The sequence below is a fragment of the Natrix helvetica genome (genome assembly GCF_964273705.1).
Source record: "Natrix helvetica genome assembly, chromosome: 7".
NCBI lineage: Eukaryota > Metazoa > Chordata > Lepidosauria > Squamata > Natricidae > Natrix > Natrix helvetica.
Genome location: NC_138558.1, coordinates 38,081,827 through 38,098,924, shown reverse-complemented (window position 1 = coordinate 38,098,924; position 17,098 = coordinate 38,081,827).

The following is a 17,098-nucleotide window of genomic DNA, read 5'->3' as shown; positions in this document are numbered from 1 at the left end:
ATGGCAAACGTCAGGATTAAGCAGTCAGTGAACTGATTAAAAATAAACAGAAAATAGCATTTTCTAGTTTCAGATATTGGTGTTCATTTTGAATGTATACGGGTGTATTAATTAGCTATAGTTGGTTCAAATAAGCTCCTAAATTGAAATCAGAATGCATTATTATTCATTGATAAATCATAAGAGAAAAGGATAAACTGTTCAAACAAGAATTTAATCATCTTCACTATTCATTGCCCATGTTCAAGAAATTTCTGCCTAATTTTAAACAGAATAAGGAAAGGGTGCACCAACAAATATCAATTATTTTGGAGTAGCCTCCAGTGATAAATATGATTTAAGAAAATCAGCACTATGGTTAACCTGAAGGGCCTAGTCACTGAGCGCCATCTCTTAATGATTTCGGGATTTTTACCCAGTTATATTGACAAAAAACTAAATATGTAATTGTAAAATTTATCAGAGTTGCTAGCAAGGTCATAGTCTTCTAAGCCAATGAGCCAGTGAGTTCAGAGTTTTCACCAAATAACATCTAACTCTCTCTTTACCTTTTCGTTATAAGAAAATTTGGTCTCTCCTTTTTATATATTCATTTAGCATAATGGGAAAAGGATGCAGCATCTCACTTTTTTCTTTTCTTCTTCTTCGTGTCTTCCATTCAGTACCAGTCTGACATGAAGAGAGGAGGAGTGCTTGGGGAGAAAGTGAAAGTTACAAAAGTGAAGGTGCCTGTCCAAGACGGTGTTTCAAGATCATCTTACTATGAAAAAAATGCAGCTGCGAGCCAGTCTCCAATCAGAGTGGCTTTTTCAAAAACATTTTCTTGGAGATTGATTGGATGATCAGGGGAGGGCAGGCAGCAATGGCAAGTGCCTAAAAGGGGAAAAGTTTTTACTTTGGGATTTGGTTGGTGAATTTCAGTTCTGGCTTTGTGCTATTGTATTTCACTTGGCTTCTAACAAAGTATACTTTTCTCAAGTCGATGGCCTGGTTCAAGGACCAAATCCAGGTTCTTGAAAATCCCCCAGTATAGTGTAGGTCACTTTGGGGGTATTCAAATGCAATCCAGTGCTGAGATCTAGAGTTCCATATATTCCATTATTTGACTTCAGAGAAACACAGTTTTGTTTCTGGTTAATTAAACAATGTAATCTGTTGGCACCCAAGAAGTGTCCCATCTTGGTGGTTGTTAGATATTAACATATATCGTGGCAAGTCTCCTCTCTGGTCCGCTGCTACAGCGGGAAACAGGTATTGTTCTGATTGGTCGAGGGGCGTACCCGATCCCTATAAAAAGGGAACCCTCCGACCACAGAGCAAGCTGGATCACTACTACTATTAATAAAGAGCTGCTAAGTCACTTCGTGTCCGCAGTCTGTTCTCTCATTGCCCAGATCTAACATTGGCGACGAGGATGGGATCGAGAGGCAGATAGGACGAAGAACGCTACTCCAGAATCTCCGGATTTGATCCAGCCCAGGAATTCGGCAGAAATTCCGGCAGCCATCTCGGGTCACCGCGGCGCGGCAAATTCAAACGAGAGAAGATGGCGATGCACACTCCCCCCACTCCATTCGACCCAGCGAACGACGAATGGGAAGCCTTCATGATTCGATTCGAGTGTTTTCTCGAAGCGAACGAGTACACGGGGATCACCGACGCCCGGAAGAAAAACATCTTCCTCGGCTACTGCGGGAAAGAAGTCTTCAACACGGCCAGAGACCTCACCGCGCCTACTCCGATACAGGCAGTATCATGGACGGCATTGCAACAGGCTCTACAGACTCATTACACGCCAAAACCTTCTCGCCATGTTTGCCGCAAGGAATTCAACACGCGGAACCAGAAAGCGGGAGAATCAATCAATCAATATGTTGCAGCCCTGCGTAAAGCAGCAACTCACTGCGAGTTTAGTGATCTGGACGAGCATATCTTAGCGCAGCTTATCTGTGGGTTAAGAGACATTTCACTATAAAAGAAGCTGTTGGCAAACCCAAATTTAACCCTACAGATCACTCTAAACGAAGCAAGAGCGTCAGAGTCAGCGGAGAAGTCATCAGTAACCATACAACGCGGTTTCAGCGTAAACCAGCCAGTACCAAGGCAAACCAGAGTTCACTACGAGGACACAAGCCCCGACTACGAGGATCCCAAGTTCGAGGACAGTCACCTGATGCGGAGCAGTCACTTGAGGCCTGGGGGGAGACCCGGATTCCGTTTGCAGCCCTGCGCAAGCTGCGGAGGGAATCACCCCAGGTCTACCTGTAGGTTCAGGAACGTTGTTTGTTCGCACTGCAACAAACTTGGGCACATCGCACGAGTGTGCCGGAGCGAAGTCCCTGCCTCACGGCAGCCACCCATGTACCGCCAACAGAAGCCCAACCCAGGGGCTTGGCGAAATCAAAAAGGGCGCCCAGAGAGAAATCCACAAGTGTTTACTCAGAGAGAAAATTCCCAAAGAGCTGAGCGAGCATATCCCCAGAGAGATTACACACAAGGAGCTGAGCGAGCATATTCCCAGAGAGACTACACACAAAGAGCTGAGAGAGCGTTCTATCAAGACGCTCAACGAGAGTATTTCCAGGATACAGATGCTGAGATAGAGTTGACCTAGAGAGAGGAATTGCGAACGTATCTCACAACAATAAGCCAAGTCCGCACCAAGCGGCCTAAAAAGCTGAAAGTCACAGTCCTCTTGGAGGGCTCACCTTGCGAGCTAGAAGTTGATACAGGATCATCCCTGATGATCATTTCATGGGCATCCATGAAACAGGCTATCCCTAGCCTCAGAAAGAGCCAACTACGCGCTCCAGACATCCTGCTACGAGACTACCAGGGGAACCGAGTCCCCATCGTGGGCCAAGGCACGTTCCAGATCCATTTCAAGGACATCGTAGCCCAGCTGCCCGTGACCATCGCCAGCGCACCATTACAAAACCTCCTAGGACTGGATTGGTTTGAATCCTTGGGGCTAGAAGTCACCGGAATCAACGCCATGGAAAACAGCAGCGCTGAGCAGATTTTTAAGGAGTTCGAGGATGTGTTCAGCTCCGGTCTTGGTAAGTATGTGGGTAAACCGATCTCATTCAATTTAGACCCCAAAGTGGCGCCAATCCGACTTAAACCGAGACGAGTGCCTTTTGCACTCCGCCCAAAAATAGATAAGGAAATAGATAAGTTAGTGGAGCAAGGAGTCCTTGAACCGGTGGATCACGCGCGCTGGGAAACGCCCATTGTGACCCCAGTCAAACCAGACGGATCAGTCCGCATCTGCGCGGACTATAAATGCACAATTAATGTCGCGCTACAACAAAGCGCATATCCTGTGCCTGTAGTACAGCACTTATTGCACTCGTTAGGGCCAGGAAAGGTATTTGCTAAATTAGACATGGCACAAGCTTACCAGCAGTTGCCCGTAGATAGCGCCACAGCGGAGGCCCAAACTATAGTGACGCATAGAGGAGCATTCAAATGCAACCGGCTACAATTCGGTGTGAGTATTGCTCCAGGATTGTTCCAGAGCGTCATGGAACGACTTTTGCAAGGGATACCGGGAGTCGTCCCCTATTTCGATGACATCTAGGTGTCCGCTGCAAACGAGGAGCAGTTAAATAAAAGAGTCAGAACTGTTTTGGCCAGAATCAGAGAAAAGGGTCTCCGCCTCAAAAAGGAAAAATGCCAAATTAACGTGCCTAGCATAGAATTCCTGGGTTATAGAATCGATGGTCAGAAAATTAAGGCGATCCAGGACGCCCCACACCACGAAATCAGACCGAGTTGCAGGCCTTCCTCGGACTACTTAACTTCTACAGCGTTTTTCTGAGACAGAAGGCGACCGTTGCTGAGCCACTACACCGTCTACTCCAGAGGAACACACCATGGAAATGGGGACGATCCGAAGCAGCAGCTTTTGCCGGAGTAAAGCGCCTGCTCACCACTGACTCGCTGTTAGTCCAATACAGCCAGACACTACCGCTGGTATTGACCTGCGACGCATCACCTTTTGGAGTCGGCGCAGTCCTCAGCCACCGGATGCCCGACGGAAAAGAAGCACCCATCACCTTCTACTCCAGGACTCTTTCATCGGCCGAGAGGAATTACAGCCAGATGGACAGGGAAGCGCTAGCTGCTGTAGCTGGAGTAAAACGTTTCCACGAATACCTCTACGGCCGCGATTTTGAACTGATTACAGATCACAAACCGCTGTTGGGACTTTTGGCGGGAAACCGCCCCACTCCAGTCTCCCTTTCTCCACGCATGACCAGGTGGACTGTTTTCCTGGCTGCGTACTCATACAAGTTAATTCATCGACCGGGCTCCACTCTAGGACACGCAGACGCACTCAGCCGTTGCCCACTACCGGACCTTTTGCCAGACCCCACTCCCGAAGTACCGGTGCTGCTCATTGATTGTTTGGACTCAGGACCGGTTTCTTCCTACGATGTTGCAAGGTTTTCTTCTAAAGACAATTTAATAAAGCAAGTTCAAACTTGGGTTTGGAGGGGGTGGCCGAAGGGAAACGTGGGCCCGGAATTCAAAGTGTTTTGGTCAAAACGGGATGAACTCTCAGTGTTACAAGGTTGTTTATTGTGGGGGGATCGAGTTGTTATTCCGTATGCTTTGCGTAGGAATGTATTAGATGCTTTACATGTTGGTCATCCGGGGATTGTTAGGATGAAGGCTTTAGCAAGAAGTTACGTTTGGTGGCCAAACATGGACAAAGAAATAGAGGAATGGGTGGCCACTTGCGACCCATGCCAGGAATCGAGACCAGCCCCCCCGGAAGCGCCCGCCACAGAATGGGAGAAGCCTAAAGCACCCTGGTCGCGAATACACATCGACTTCGCAGGGCCATTCCAAGGTCAGACTTTCCTTATAGTTGTGGATGCATACTCGAAATGGCTAGAAGTAGTCCTAATGACTTCAACCATGGCAGAGGCAGTCATTAAGGTTCTACGGCGACTTTTCGCCACTCATGGCCTGCCCGACCTCCTGGTCTCCGATAACGGGCCCCAGTTCACGGCCATGCAATTTGAGACATATCTAGCAGGTCAGGGGATTCGGCACGCCCTCGTCGCGCCATTCCATCCAGCATCAAATGGACAGGCGGAGAGAATGGTGCGATTCGCAAAAGAGGCCCTCGCTAGGATGGGTCCAGGTGATTGGCAAACACGCATTGACCATTACCTATTGATCCAACACATTACCCCCAGCGCAACGACGGGTAGGAGCCCCGCTGAACTACTCATGGGCTGCCGTCTACGGTCTCACCTGGACCGTCTTCACCCAAATTACTCTGCCACAGCTCCCCCAGACTCTACAAGCAAAATTCGGAGTTTTAGCATAGGGGATTCAGTATACGCCCACAACTATGCAGGGGGAACATTGTGGATGCCGGCAAAGGTCATTGGCATCACGGGTCCATGATCGTATCTGTTGGAACTAGAAGATGGGCAGAACTGGAAAAGGCACATCGATCAACTAAGGGGCCGCCTGGCGCACTCAGATCTACGAACAGAGAACGAGAGCTACCTGCCTTTGCAAAGCCAGCCACTCGAGAGCCCCAACACAGAGAACTACGACACCTGCGAGCCAAGGACAGAACAAGAGGTCGAGCGCAAAACGGAACAACCCCCAAGCAACGGAAGCGAGCAGATCCCCGAACGCCAAAGCAATGAGAGCCTGCAAACGCCCGGAAACGAAACACAGAAAGAAACCAATCCTACAACTACTTCTGACCAACCCGAACTTCGACGCTCCACTCGAGTAAGGCAAACACCAACGTATCTCAGGGACTATATTACTAACCGCAACGTTCCGTCTAGGAGGGGAGGGGTGTTAGATATTAACATATATCGTGGCAAGTCTCCTCTCTGGTCCGCTGCTACAGCGGGAAACAGGTATCGTTCTGATTGGTCGAGGGGCGTACCTGATCCCTATAAAAGGGGAACCCTCTGACCACAGAGCAAGCTGGATCACTACTACTATTAATAAAGAGCTGTTAAGTCACTTCGTGTCCGCAGTCTGTTCTCTCGTTGCCCAGATCTAACAGTGGTATGTCTGCCTTCTGGATTGAAACCAATCACAGAAAAAGGGAGAGAATCTGTATAAGAAGAAGACCTCCAGTTTACACACAGGCCTTGCATGGGGCAGCACAACCCCATCATAGGCTAAATCTGGATTTCCCAGAACCAGGTAGGTCAAGGAAACGTCATTTGATGACCATTTAATAAAGAAAGGCCATTTAATAAATCATTTCAGAAGCTATAATTTAGGATGGCTTCCTCATAGAGTACTGTCATTCAGATTCAGTTGTCACATAACTCTGTCTGCCAACCTAGGTAGGCTCTTTGGGTTTTCTAGTAGCTTTCAGACATGAGGCAAGAGGAAAACCTGATTGTCAATGATAAAAAACAAGAACAAAGTTTGGTTAATCGGAAGAATCTCAATGAGCTTATATATGAATCTACATAGTGACATTAAAGACGGTGAAATATTAATACTTGTCTGCCTTTATTGAATGTTTGGAATGCCAGTTGGTAGTCTGATTAAGGTAACCTTTTCACTTCTGAAGATTAGCAGGCAAGAAGATTAGTGAAAAACTTTCCCTTCTGAAAATAGCAGGCAAAACCATGGGCTGTTCTAAAATGCTTGTGAAAGACTTACAAAATAAGACTCCTCATATTTTCCCAGAGCTTGAGGCCTCTTTTGATGAGTCTTATGATTTTATTAGGGATTGATTAGGATTTGATTTATTATCTTCTAAGGTAACTTGGAATTAACTTGATTCTGTGGACAGTGAATAAAGACAAACGATGAAGTGCCAGAGGAGAATAAGATGCTACTCCAGAAAACTTATGGATGTTCATTGATGGAGGGTGTAGAGTTGGCTGTGTTGAAAGAGGTGACAATAGGCCCCTCTTAAAGAAAAAATAATTTCGAGTAGCACTAGAAAATTAGCATTTCCTCTCCAATTTTTCCATTTTAAAGATTTTCCTATTTCAGTATTGGATAAAATAGTTGGAATTCAGTTTCAAGGGATTCTTGAATAAGGGGTTGTCTAGATCTTTGCCACCCAGGTTTCATATATATGAAAAAAACCTGTGTTTGCTTTTGTGAAATAACCTTAATAAGGCCTGAATGAGGTAAGTGCAGTCATTCTATTGAACTTCTTACTACCAACCTTCCTATCATTCATAAAATTCTCCTGGGCATCTCTTCTGTTCCTAAACTGGGCAGTCCCACTTGGAAGAAAAATTGAGGTCTTGGCTACTGCAATACAAAGAATTTCTATATCTAGGCTTTATTCTATTTTATTTAACATCTACATGAAATCATTGAATTTTTTTATTTATAATTACATCTCAAAGAATGTTAAGGGTATTTATGAGAAATGTTTTGTATGTTTTTGCACCAAGAAATAAAGGTTTTTGTTTATATACAGATCATTTTGTTTCTTCTATCTGAAAGGCAAAATTATAAAAGCAGTTATAGTGTGTATGATTAACATTTCAATGAACGTAACAGAGCTGTTGTACATTTATGAAATATATTCATTGCTGAAAAAGTGGGGAAATACACAGATATACAATTCACCCCATTTGTGAATTCAACACCAGGAACCAAAATCTATTCTGTGCTAGATTTTGTTTGAAAGGGATTAATATTTTAAATAACGAACTGGTTGGTGAACACATCATTATTTTCAATGGTTCATTCATAGAAGTTTTTTCCCCTAGAATATTCATTTATTCTGTTTGCCAGTGAGACTGGGCAATGAAAATCAGCAAATATTCAGAATTTTATTTTGAACACAGTAGCGTGAAAGAGGAAAAGATAAAGCAATTTCACTATCCTGGTTTAAAAGAACAAATTGTTTGTACTAAAGTTTGAAGCAGCAATTTCTAACACGTGCATTTTTTTCTTCATATGGGTCCCAACAATTATGTTATTAGTTTGATCAATTCAAGTCAGCATTGTTGTGCTTAATTATAAAATGGTGCCCTAATTTTAAAATTTAGGAATACATCAAGTACTGAGAAAATATTATATTTATGCTCTATGACCCACTTTCACATTATGACACTTCTATTTCTCTTGGATTGAAAAAAGAAATAAATGCACACCTACAAAACCTAAATGGTGTATCTTGGAGAATGCAAATAACAACTGAACAGGAAACCAACAGTTCTAGATCCACTATAGGCATAAAGCTAGCTAGATGGCCTTGGCCCAGTCATTTTCCTCAAATCTGAGAAGACAATGCCAACCACTTCTTAAAAACCTTGTCAAGGAAACTGTAGGTACTTATCTGGGCACTCTCCAGGAACCAATACTGACTTGAAAGCATGCTTACTGTATATATTCTTACTCATATTCAACTCTGGGAAAAGCCATAATCATTACTAGGAATTAATCCAAGCAGTAACCAGGAATGGATGGATGGATGGATGGATGGATGGATGGATGGATGGATAATATATAATAGATAGACAGACAGACACACAGACTTCTTTAGTCTAAATAATGAAGATTAAAAAAAATAATGTGTATGCAGGTAAGGAAAATATAAAAGAAGGTTTGTAGGAGCCTTTTTGCTTCAGCCATGCTTTTACCTATAATTTCAAACTAACTTATTTAAATGAGAATTTATTTGGAGAACTAACAGCAAAGGAAGGACTAATGTAATTTGCAAGGAAAATGCATGCATGAATCCTGATGATGTTATGCTGCCTTGCATATTTTGACACTATGCTTCTATGTACTACAAAACCCAGTTTTATCCAAAGCATGTCTACAGTATTCTGTACAAGCTAGGATCTCTAAAGACTACTATGCCAGACAATTTACTATTTGCAATTTACTATACTACAATACCCTTTGCTTTCAATTAGCTGACAGTTAGATTGTAAAAAAAAAAAGATAACTTTATAAAAATAAACATTTTAAAGTTAATTTTTCTAACCCGAGGCTTTTAAATTCCACATGTTAGGAAGCTTACGTTATCTCCTAAAGGACAGCTTTGAAGACCATTAAAAACTATCTGTGTTTTTAACAGTGTTATTGTAATATTGGTTAAGATTCATGCCTTTCTTCATAATGGACAAGACTACAAAACTGGAATAAGAGCATGCAGTATTTATATGAGGATTAGGCATTTATATTCAAATTTCAGTCATTTTTGAATGATTGCAGCAATTTTTTGATTGCCTGGTGAATGCCAACTAGGGATGAAAGTATGAATTTTTACACAATGCAGGATAATGCAAAATACAAAGTATATTGCAATTAGTATTGCTTATTCATGTGTTTCCTTTGTTACACACAGATAAACACATTATACTGTATTTGTACAATCACATAGAAAAATATTCTAAGAACTAAATGAATGTGTTTGCATTTGCATGTTTTTTCAAGCTATACTTTTTCCTCTACGTATGAATAATAACACTAAGTGGTTAGAATAGGAGTGATTATTCATCATATATTGGCATGCACAAAATAATAACTCATCACAAGGATTCTATAATTATATTTAATCTTAATGTATATGATTCAACAGCATACATTTTGCAGCTAGTATTCTCATGTCAGGAGCTGTTGTGGCCCACCAGCGGCCAGCAGATCTGGCAGTAGATTCGGACAGAGAGGTGATTGGGAGGAACATGGACCAGTCCTGGAGTCTGAAGAAGTCTCTGATGAGTGTTCTGCATCAGAGAAAGAGATGGAGGCAGAGCCTTCTGACAGTTATCAGCTGCCTTCGGAGTTGGACATCAGTGGGGCAGAAGAACAGCTGGAGCCTGTTCCTAGTGTGTGCATGTGCAGAGCTGCCAGGAGAAAGGAACAAGGGTTGACTTGGGAGTAAAGCCACAGGTGGAGAGTAAATGGCTACTCCCTTAGGGAATAAAGAGGAGTGAAAGAGGAGGGGAGTTTTCAGGAGACTAATTCACTTTAAACTAAATAAAAGGAGTTTTATTGGGACGAGGAATTGGCTTCGTGCTTTTGGGAAGCCTAGGTCAGAACAGGAGCAAAAGTAAGGAGGGGCTGTCAGTACATTTAAAAATCACACCTCAACTCACTTCCCACTGAATCCTCACTCTTTTTATGTTTGCAGGAAAATCTGAGCGGCATCTCTTCTGTTTATTTGAATTTTTTCCATTTGCTTGAAGATCATTTACTTGAAAAAATATATGCCAACATTATTTGCAATTACTTTCGCATCCATTTGAATGCAAGTTGAAGGTCTGTGGCATTAATGAACAAGATTCAATTCTAGGTGGTGGTTGTTACCTTCAAAACCAAGCTACCTAAAGGACTCTCTCTCCTAGTTGTTTCTATCCCCCCCCCAATCCATTTCAGGTGGAGGGCAATGCTGCAGGAATTGCTAATCAAGAAGTGTAAGCTGGCAGGACCATGCTGCCTTATCTGCTGTGGTGTTTGCTCCCTGGAGTATCTTCCCTCTGGATAATAGGTTGGTCCTTTGCTGGCCTTTAGTAGGCTTTGAATAACTGGTTCTGTGCTGAAGCCTCGGCCTGGGGACCAGGGTGTATGATAGAGCCCATCTCCTGGTTAGGGTTAAGGTTAGGGTGAGTGTTTTTTTTTTTAATAATTCTTTAGCTATGCTACATGTTTAATTCTTTGTTTTATTTTTGTATTTTGTAAAATATATTTGTATGTATTTTTTACTTATTTTAATGTTGTGAACCAGATTATGTGAGCCACCACAGTCATGTCCTTGAAATGACCGATTTAATCAATTAATCAATAAAAAACCATGCAGTTTCTTCTCCTTAGTACACATTCATCCCTGGCCTAATTGTCCATAAAAGGTACCTTGAAATTACTTAATTTCCTCTGAAAATTTTAATACCAACTTCTTAGCTATTTCCTTTTCAGACCCAGACAGACATGGAATTAATTTCTGTTTCCCATCATAGTATCATATTTTATACTCTGAAACCTGCTGCAGTATACTTTGGTCTACTAATATCAGATTATTTCTTTAGGTTTTTGATGATATATATTTAAGGAAATATATTTCTTTACACTCATAAGATATATATTAAGAATCTTTAAAAAAATGGGTAATGTACCAACATGTACTTTATGTTTACAGTATCTATGATATTGTAGGAAGTTATCACACAGCCCTCTCCCAGAAAAAAATGAAATATCCTAGGAAATATTGAAAAGGCAGAATATTTCTCTGGATGTGAAAAGAAACATGTTTCAAAAAGACAAGGTAACTGTCTCTGCAGCTCCTGCCTCCACCTTTTGTCCATGAGCCATTAAAGCCTGAGCCAGTCCCTTTACATAATAAAAGAATTCTCCCCTTCAGCTCCAGGGGGATAGGAACGAAGGCATGATAATATAAGCCTTTACTCAACTGACCACATGGCAACTGACCTCAACCAAACCTGGATTCAAAACTCAACCTAGAGGGTTGCCCTTGCATGAGCCCATGTGAGTCTGACAACCAATCAGAATACATTTCTTACACAGGAATAGGACACAGATAGGTGGGGCTGAACAGATTATAAAGAGTCCTGCAAGCCCTTCTTCAGCCCCTTCCCTTTCCTTCTCTTCTCCACCAATATTGAGGCATGTGATCACCTTTTCTGTTCAGGACTCATGTGGTCCTGTCCACCATTAAAACCATCTTTCCAAGCAGCCTCCATGTCTCCAGTGTCTTTTTGCCCACTTGGAGCCGAACCCAGAAGGACATTTCTCCCAACAATATGAAGCAGGACTCCAAGAATCACAGCAGACATTGACTTTCCTAATAAGCTAACTTCACAGTCCTCTCATAAATTGTTGAATCTTATCAGCTTTTGGTAGCTATTTATGACCTCTGAAAGCTACTCATAATGAGGTTTTCCCATAAATTCAAAATAGAAGAACGTATTATGCAAATCTATGAATATTTCCTTGCAAATAATCACCAGTGGGTATAGTAGGATGAACTTCCACGTAAGATAGTTTAGAAGGAGTCTTTAGACAATGATGGAAAACCAATCACAACATATACTTGCAATGCATTCTATATTACACAAAACCAAATCTTTTTTTTTTTTTTTTTTAGTTTTAAAGTCCTTATAATTTTGGCTAAATAAAAATTTCAGAATCCTTTGATTAACAAAAGTGCAATGAAAGTTGTCAGATAATTGGGTAAATGAATGCTTAATATTTGATGAAATAACCATTTCTTCACTTTTTCACAAATTGCTATTCCTTTCTTTGCTTCTTGTGAATGGGAAAAAAGCAGCATTTCTTTCTTATGAAAATGTTTAATAAAACATGAGGACTTTCAGATTTCCAGGCATAAATTAATAATCCACTTTTCAGTTTATGCTACCTTCATTACACCTCAGTTTATTGTGTCCTGATTTATATTTCCATTCCCACAAATATTCTTATTCCATTATGCCTTACAAATATGCATTCTTTCTCTTTTAAAATATGCATTCTCAATTCAAAATGTAACTTTTGAAACTATTTTATTTTTAAGCTATTTTTGTCCTATGTTTTGCAGATGTATGAAATTTGATGGAACACTTTTTAGATCTGTAGATTAATCTAGGAGGTACAGAAATTGGGATTTCTTTTTCTTAGCTTTGGAGTGCAACCATAGATATCCCCTAAAATCAAGATAATGGAAAACACACATACACACAAGCACACATCACAACATCATGAAAAATTCTCAGCCTTGCGTCATTATATCCCAACTTTAATTGCAAGTACAGATGTTATGGGACTTTCATCTTGACATTAGAATAGAATAGAATATAGAATAACAGAGTTGGAAGTTTTGGAGGTCTTCTAGTTCAACCCCCTGCCTAGGCAGGAAACCCTACACTACTTCAGTCAAATGGTTATCCATTGTCTTAAAAACTTACAGTGTTGGAGCATTCACAACTTGCTCTGGAGGCAAGTTGTTCCACTGATTAATTATTCTAACTGTCAGGAAATTTCTCGTCAGTTCTAAATTGCTTTTCTCCTTGATTAATTTCCACCCATTGCTTCTTGTTCTACCCTCAGGTGCTTTGGAAATAGTTTGACTCCCTCTTCTTTGTGGCAATCCCATAAATATTAGAGTAGAGTAGAGTAGAGTAGAGTAGAGTAGAGTAGAGTAGAGTAGAATTCTTTATTGGCAAAGTGTGATTGGACATGCAAGGAATCAGTGCATTTGATAAATATTTCATGACTTGTCCTTCTTTGTATCCTCTATAGACTCTTACACGCATGTGTGTGTGTGTGTGTATGTATGTATGTATGTATGTATGCATGTATGTATGTATGTATATAGTAAACTAATAAAAGAGTTTTGAATCTATAGCATAATTGTACATTAATTGAATTCATTCAAAATTCTCAGTATAATAAGTTAACAATCAGGGAATATCCATAGCAGTATTACAAACCTTTGGTCTCTGTAAAGAAATGACATTCTACTATTTGAATTGCAGCAATATAGAAATAGATTTAAGCCATAAATAATAATTTCCAGCTTAGGGGTTGATCTGTAGGTCTCCTCTGTGTGTCTGTAAGCTCTTCCTGCTGCTTATCCATTTCTCTTTCCCCAAAATAATTGTTTTTTGGCTTGAGGAAAGCAGAAAAGTGTCAATCCCATTTTAAATAAGAGTCACCTTCAAGAAAAGCTGGATCAGAAGGCTCAGTTGGAGTCAGCTTTTTTAGACTCAGCAAAGCTTCAGCAAATTCTTTCCCATGCACTACTGCTTATTCTTACATCTGAGACTTATTGCACAGCTGGGAAAGCTGCTGTTTCTGAAAAGTTAAAAGTTACTTACCAGAACTGCCTTGAGACCCTTTTTACTATATAAGCTAAGAATGTATGCACTAGCAGGGACGTGCGGTCAGGGGAGGCAGGGGAGGCAGAGCCTCACCTCTCTTCATGAAATAATAGTATATAATATTATATACTATATATATATATATACAATATTATAATATTATATACATCCGTCCGGCCGTGCCTGGGACCTGCGGAAGCAGAAATGTTGTCGGCACTCCCGGATGATGAAGGCACGAAAGCGACTGGGGAATGACGAGAACCTTCCTGCCTCTGCTGGATTTCGCGTGCTCCTCGTGACTGCAATATGCAGTCGCGAGGAGCGCGCAAAGTCCAGCAGAGGCAGGAAGGTTCTCGTCGTTCCCCAGTCGCTTTCGAGGACTGCGGAGCGCGCTCATGAAGGCGGGGAATGGGATCACGTGTGCTGGAGGCTGAGGCAGCCTGAGCCTCCAGCACACGTGGTCCCATTCCCCGCCTTCCTGATGATGTCACCAGCCTCACCAGCCATAAACCTCACCGCACGTCACTGTGCACTAGTGCTTGAATATCCATCCATAGTTTCACATTGCTATCACATGTTCCAAACATTCTCTCCACTGCAAGGTCCAGAGACATCTGCTAGTAATCCAACCATGAAGAGAACCACAATGCACCTTTGTTTATCTAGTTATTTATTTCTGCTTTGTGCATTGCAAGAACCTGTTATGGTTATCTGTCGGTGAAAGACACAGTAGGAGAATCAGTTTTGACTTTTAAAACTGCAACCATTTTCTTTATTTTTGAATGCTGGGTTCAATCTGGCGCTGACAACCATCTGAATTGCAGATTTCAGAGCTGCAACATCTGGTCTATTTTTAAAAAAACTTTCTTGCTTCTTTCTCATTCCTTGTTTTAAGGATAAGGGCCAGTTTCTCCAACTTCTCTTTGCAGCATTTGATTTATTTTATTATTATTATTATTATTTTTCTGAATCAGTTCCATATTGCCAACATTATTTTGAAAGTGTGATGCACAAATCTTAATATACAAGGCAGGATTAGAAAAATGCAGAATAAAGTATTACTTCTATTACTTCTCATGATCTGGAAACTACAATAAAGTTGAAGCATACTAAAATTGTATATACTTTCTTTGCATGGGAAGCCATGACACATTGGTAGTATTCAGATTTTTTTCATTACCATGCCAAGCCTCCATATCCTTCACTTGTGCATTTTATTTTGGTTTCCTATATGCATAATTGTTCATTTTAACTTTTACATTGTAATTTTTAGTCCAATTTTCCTACCAGTCAAGTTAGTTTAGAATTTTATTTCTATCCCATCCAATAATTTATAGATTTACTAAACACTGGTCTATCTCTTCATATAAACCATACATTAAAATGTTGAATCAACCACAACCATTATCACCAGAAAGGGACAGTGTTTTGACTCAATTAATCATTGAATTAAATGGTTCATTTTAAACAGTGTCTACCACAGCACAATCTTTTGGCAACAACTTGAAGAATTGTTGCCTTTTTATATAAATTTATTTCTCATTGATTTTTTTGTGTTGTATTTTTGAAATTTAAATACTTTGTGAAGAGATATTTTAAAACTGTCCAAATTAAAATATATAATAACTATTTTATGTTTCCTTATAATCTGTAATAAAATGCTCCTATGATTTTCCTCCATTCAATTTCTCTAAGACAAAAGAAGATCTGTTCCAATATTCTTTTGAGAAATGTTTGATCTTTTTTCAGAAAATAATGTGCCAGCTAGATCAATTTTTGCATTTTCTCAAGACTTGGTAGGGAATACATCACTGCATGGTGCAAGCTTGCAGGAATAAAAAGGTAAATACAAGTGCCTATTATGAAAATCCTTTGTATTGATTTGTCTCAATGGGGAAACAGCTTCTTGGAGCAAGCTTCAGGTTAAAAATCCCCAGTGAAGCTCACATTTCTTGGATAATTAAAAGAAATAAGAGGACAAGAACTTTGACTAGATTCTATGTTGGAACTTTGGATTTACCATGTTCATGTTTCACTGCATTTCTATCAAAGAGTTTATCTTAACAACACATGGGCTGAAACAGGAGAACATAATCACATGGAGTGCAGTGAAGCAAAACCTGTGAATTTATTGAAGCTTTAGAGAATGGTTGTGGGAGGTGGTGAACACCATGAGTTCCCATTGGTCTCAATGAGAAATTAGGTAGCTGAGATTCCCAAAGGGATTAGGTTTGTACACTAGTCAAAGAGCAACAACATATAGCATAACTTAATGTCTTCTTTTATCGAGGAAGTAATTTTAGAACCTTAGCCATCAACTTCATGCCATTTCATACCTTGAAAGGTAACAAAGGACTCAACATCTAAACCACCAGAACACTTTTGCATATTACTTATTTATTTGGAAGGCATGGAATTTTTGTTTTTATCAATTTATCCATATTCTAAAAATCCTACATATGATGTAGATAATTCATGGCAGAGCTCAGGGGTGGTATACTTCCCTACCGGTTCGCAAATGTGAGCGCATGCAACACCTCCATGCATGCACAGATCCTTCTGCGCATATGCTTTTGGCAAAATAAATGGCCTAAATGGGATGCCATAGAGCCATCCGTGATTTCTGTTACTGTTTCAGGTGATCTGGTCCGAACTGGTAGAATGGCACCTTGGGCAGAGCTGCTATTAAAAATGTTTCCCCAATTATCTTAGGATGTAGAAATGGGGACGACAGGAATAATTTGTTCTATTTCGCCTAACCAAATCCTTACCTCATAGAACCCTGGAATTCTAATTCTCTCTTAATGTTCCCTTTTGTATTCATGTTATCATTAAACTAATGACAAAGCAGCAAGTGGGCTAGAAATTTCCCTATCCACAATAAGGAAATTTAATAAGGCTGATAGCCTTTTTTGTGTGAACAAAAACAAATCCCACAGTTTCAAGAGGTTAAGAGGGCTTAGGTGAGGCAGCGCTGCTATTCTGTAGTCACATGGAGGTCTCCCTGTGAACGTAGGCTACTTCCTTTTTTGTTGGTTTTTCAGAAACTTTCAAGTTTTGAAAAGTCGTCCACTGATTTAATGTTGCCACTTTTAAAATATTTTTAAAAATTGTTTGTTACATACTGACAGCCAAATGGTAGGCTCCACCAAGGTCCTCCATTCTGGTGAGAAAATATTCCAAGCCCATTGGCCGAACGGTCTGACAGCTCCCTATAAAAGGGCTAGCAGTTAGACAGGCCGGTGCTGGATTTGTAAATAGTTGTCTAATAAAGAGCTGTTGTT